The sequence below is a fragment of the Rhipicephalus sanguineus genome, chromosome 1 (genome assembly GCF_013339695.2).
Source record: "Rhipicephalus sanguineus isolate Rsan-2018 chromosome 1, BIME_Rsan_1.4, whole genome shotgun sequence".
NCBI lineage: Eukaryota > Metazoa > Arthropoda > Arachnida > Ixodida > Ixodidae > Rhipicephalus > Rhipicephalus sanguineus.
Window position 1 is genome coordinate 19,572,345 of NC_051176.1, and position 5,460 is coordinate 19,577,804.

Sequence of the window (5,460 nt, forward strand, 5' to 3'; positions counted from 1 at the left end):
TGCTTCGTAGGTAAGTACCGGTAAGATGCAGCTGTTATATACCTTCCTCTTGAGAGATAGTGGTAGACTACCATTCATGATTTGATAATGCTTGCCGAATGAGCACCATCCCATCCTTATTCTTCTAGTTATTTCACTCTCATGGTTCGGCTCCGCGGTTACTACCTGTCCTAAGTAGACGTACTCCTTTACAACTTCCAGCGTCTCGCCACCTATCGCAAAGTGCTGTTCTCTGCCAAGATTGTTCCACATTACTTTAGTTTTATGCATATTAACTTTCAGGCCTACTCTTCTACTTTCCGTATCCAGTTCAGTAATCATGAGCTGTAATTCGTTTCCCGTGTTACTCATCAATGCAATGCCATCAGCGAATCGCAGGTTACTGAGATACTCTCCATTAACTCTTATCCCTAATTCTTCCCCATCTAGGGCCCTGAAAACCTCCTGTAAACACGCGGTGAATAGCATTGGAGAGATCGTGTCAAATACATCAGCGGGTGACGAATCAGATGTGGAAACAGCACTGAGCGAATGGGAGCTGGCGCAGTGCGTGTCACCCGGTGCGTCCATAACTTGTGCGTCTTCGAGGGCTCCCGCTCTGCCGAGACATTCCCCTCGCACCAACCTAACAATGTACGGGGATGGGTTCGTAACAAAAATATCGGTGTCGCCCTGAATGACTTGCACGGTCGCAAATGGCACCAACAAGCCTTTTCTAGTGAAGACGCGGTCAGATGGAGAAAGGAGTGCAACCGCGTCGGCGAGACCGGTGCAACAGATGGACACAGCCGTTGACGAGTTTGCAGGAACTGTGGTGTCGTCTTTGACCAGTACCTTGGTCGCAGCCGATGGACTGTCCGCCGGCGTCAAATCTGAGAATGGTGAGAGCTCTATTTCGGCTGGTGCGCAACGAATTACGGCGGCGTGACGGGCGAGAAAATCCCATCCCAGGATGACGTCGTGAGAGCATGAAGAAATTATGATGAATTCGACGGCGTACAGAGCATCCTGAATCATGACACGGGCTGTGCACACCGCTGTCGGGTGAATACTGTGAGCGCTGGCTGTACGGAGGGAGAGCCCGGAAAGTGGCGTCGTCACTTTTCGTAGTAGTCGGCTAAATTTAGCGTCCATAACGGAAACGGCAGCTCCAGTGTCTACAAGGGCCGATGTGCGCACACCATCTACAAACACGTCTACTACGTTTGATGGGCTTTGCTGAGGGCTTTGGCTGTTCGATAGCGTCGCAGCCCTTGCCTCTTGGACTGCGACGACTAGGTTTCCTGGTCTCGTGCGACCGGACGAGGCCGCATCGGTGACAGTGAGCGGCGTCGTGGGGACGGTGAACGACGGGTAGATGGACCTGGGCGTGACGTCGGTGACATAGGCGGCAGCGGTTCGTAATACGGGCGGCTGGACTGCTTGGTGACGGCTGATCCGACTCGAGGCGGCTGCACGCGGTTGCAATAGCGGGCGACGTGACCGGCGCAACCGCACGCAAAGCAGATCGGTCGGTTGTCGGAAGTGCGCCATCGGTTTGCAGGGCTAGGTCCCATCCACTTGGCAGGACGCGAGGGACAGGGCGGCTGCTGGTATGACGACTGCATGGTGGGCTGCAGTCGGGGCGTATGGATTATGTCGGCGTACGCAGCCGGCGCACTCGCTTCGAAGGCCTGAGGCCTGGCGACGGCTCCGGCGTATGTTAGCGGGGGCACCACAGGGAGCGCAGGGGGCGGCCTGGCTGCAACTTGCGCGTAACTGAGCGGCGCAGACGCCGGAGGGGGCTGATGGTATTCCGGCATGACCTCCGCGAATTCCTGCTCAATAGCCCGGCGTATAGGAGGCAGCAGTGTGGTCGACGGCTCTACAACATCCTGCGGGTGAGAGAAGGCCAGTAGGGAGAACTGGCGGGCAATTTCCTCGCGCACGAATGACTTGATCTCGGCGAGTAAGACGGGGTGGTCCGACACGGCCGACAAGCCAGCGAGATCGGCGTCGCGTGATGAAGGTCGACGCGTCATCAGCCGCTGCCGGCGTAGCTCCTCGTAGCTTTGGCACAGCGTGATGACCTCTGCCACAGTGCGAGGGTTTTTGGCGAGTAGCATTGTGAAGGCATCGTCGTCGATGCCTTTCATGACGTTCGGGATCTTGTCGGCTTCAGACATGGTTGCGTTGGCTTTCTTGCACAAGTCGAGCACGTCTTCAATGTAGCTCGTGAAAGAATCGCCGGACTGCTGGGCTCGTTCACGTAAACGCTGTTCGGCTTGCAGCTTGCGAACGGCAGGGCGGCCAAACACGTCGATGATGGCGGTCTTGAAAGCGGACCACGTAGCGAAATCGGATGCGTGGTTGTTGTACCATAGACTTGCCACACCCGCGAGGTAGAAAACGAGGTTGCTGAGTTTGCCTGCCTCGTCCCATTTATTGGGGACGCTCACACGCTCGTAGATCGCGAGCCAGTCCTCGACGTCGGTGCCATCCGCGCCGGTGAAGATAGGAGGGTCGCGGATGCGGGGGACACCCGGACATGGCGTCGGTGCAAGAGGAAGCGTTTGCTGGGCGGCGTCTTGAGTCATGGTAGCAGGCACGGTACGGGATCGAAGCTCCAAGGGCATCGAATGCAGACCGTAGTTGTTTAGAGGGCACAGCACTCTCCACCAAATTGTCAAGACGTTGATTAACGGGCACTCGGCGACGACGCACGACAGCGACAGTCAAAGCGGGGCCGACTCTCCACGAGGGGCGTGCTCTCAGAGAAGAGAACGACCCATTACTGAGTAGGAACGCTTCGCTACAATATATATATATATATATATATATATATATATATATATATATATATATATATATATATATATATATATATATATATATAGTAGGCCCGCGCAGCGCGCCAGCGTAGCGTGCCCGGACATGCCAGCGCGGGACGGAGCCGACGCTTGGCTCGCCCAGACAAAGAGGCGCCCTGGCCGCCATCTTGGCGATTGCCGGTGCCTAAGTGCGCCCGGGCTACGCGGCCGGCACGCGCGCGGCAGCTGGGGAACGAGGCGCCAGGTAGGAGGACGCTCTCGATCCCCACAATATATATATATATATATATATATATATATATATATATATATATATATATATATATATATATATTGAAATAGGGGTGTTGTACGTGAAGACAGGGTCAGACGTTGCTTTGTGAAAGGCTCTTTATCAGGCAGGTCCGGCTACCAGCGAGCACGAGCGCGAGCGACAACCACAGCACCGATTGCCGTCTTCCTCTTTCATAACAGCGGAGCGTCTGCCATTCGCATTCAGTACAATTATTCCCCGCGCAGTAAGGAGCCATCCTGGTGACCTAGGGGCCAGAAAACACAGGAGGATCGTAGCGCTGTTTGAGTCTGGACACGTGAACGATTTCCTGGACACGGCGGCGATGGTCAGAAGACGGTTCCAGTGGGTCGATGAGGTAGTTCACCGGCGAAGTCTGCTGAAGTACACTATATGGACCGTCGTACTTGGGGACCAGCTCGGTGGAAAGGCCAGGAGTAGTAGATGGCACACGCTGCCAAACGAGCGAGCCAGGATCGTAGGAAGTAGTGCTAGTGGACGCGTCGTAGTGGTGCTTCTGGCGCCCCTGGTCTTGTGTTGTGAAGGAGCGTGCAAGTTGGCGGCATTCTTCAGCATATGCAGCTGCGTGGTTTAGAGTTGTAGACTCTGATGCATCGGGTCGGTACAAAAGAATAGTGTCCATAGTACAAGAAGGCTCGTGTCCGTAAAAAAGGAAAAATGGGGAGAACCCAGTAGTGCTTTGAATGGCGGTATTATAAGCGAATGTAATAAACGGTGGTACTCGATCCCAGTTGGAGTGGTCTGACGAGATGTACATAGACAGCATATCACCGAGAGTACGGTTAAAGCGTTCTATCATCCCATTGGTTTGAGGGTGATAGGCGCTTGTGGTGCGGTGCACGACGCGGCACTCACGCAGCAATGCTGTGATCACGTCCGAGAGAAACACACGACCACGATCACTCAGCAACTCTCGGGGGGCGCCATGACGAAGGACGAGATTGTGGAGAATAAAAGTGGCCACGTCTTTTGCTGTAGACGAAGGAAGAGGTGAAGTTTCGGCGTACCGTGTGAGGTGGTCGACGGCAACGATGATCCAACGGTTACCGTCTGCAGTGCTGGGAAGGGGACCGTAGATATCGATGCCGATGCGGTCGAATGGTCGGGCAGGGCATGGCGACGGGAACAAGGCGCCGGCGGCGTGTTGAGGGGGAGTCTTGCGTCTCTGGCATGTGGAACATGCCCGAACGTACTGTCGAATGAAACGGTACATGCCACGCCAGTAATATCGAAGCCTGATTCGAGAATAAGTTTTAAGGAAACCTGCGTGGCCGCATTGTGGGTCGTCGTGGAACGTAGAACAAATTTCGGACCGGAGGTGACGCGGAATGACGAGTAACTACTTACGGCCGCCGGGTGTGTAATTTCAGCGGTACAGCACGTCTTCGCGAGTGGTGAAGTGCCCGGCTTGCCGACGGAATGTCCGAGAAGATGGAGAAGGGGTCCGACCAGACAGAACGTCTAGAATGGAAGCAAGCCAAGGATCCTTGCGTTGCTCGGAGGGCATGTCGGAGATGGTGAGGGCGGTGGTATCGCAGGTAGTATGTGTGAAGCTGGCAGAGTCGGGAGCAGGGGCGTAGCCAAGGGGGGGTTGGGGGGGTTCAAACCCCCCCCCCCCCGAAATTTTTCAGTTTTGCTTGCGTATATATACACGCACACATACAGACACGCACGAACATACATAAAGTATGGTTGAACCCCCCCCCCCCCCCGAAAAAAAGTTCTGGCTACGCCCCTGGTCGGGAGACAGGGGCGAACGGGAGAGGGCGTATGCGTCTGAATGCTTGCGGCCAGAGCGATACACCACGCGGATATCGTATTCTTAGAGCCATAACGCCCATCGGGCAAGGCGACCACTTGGATCTTTTAGTGACGACAACCAACACAGGGCATGGTGGTCAGTCACTACGTCAAATGGGCGTCCGTACACGTAAGGCCGAAATTTCTCTATCGCCCAAAGAATGGCAAGGCATTCCTTTTCGGGGACAGAATAGTTGCTTTCGGCTTTGGTAAGACTTCGGCTTGCGTAGGCAACGACGTACTCTTGGAAGCCATCTTTCCGTTGCGCAAGAATAGCGCCGAGCCCGACACCGCTAGCGTCTGTGTGGATCTCAGTGGGTGCAGATGGGTCGAAGTGTCGCAGAATAGGGGGTGACGTGAGGATGCGGCGCAGTTCCTCGAAAGCATCGTCACAAGGGGGAGACCACGCCGAAAGATCACTAGAACCAGCGAGGAGCTTGGTCAAAGGAGCGATGATGGTAGCGAAGTTGCGGACAAAGCGCCGGAAATAGGAACAAAGGCCGATGAAGCTTCGAAGCTGTTTCATGGTAGTTGGTT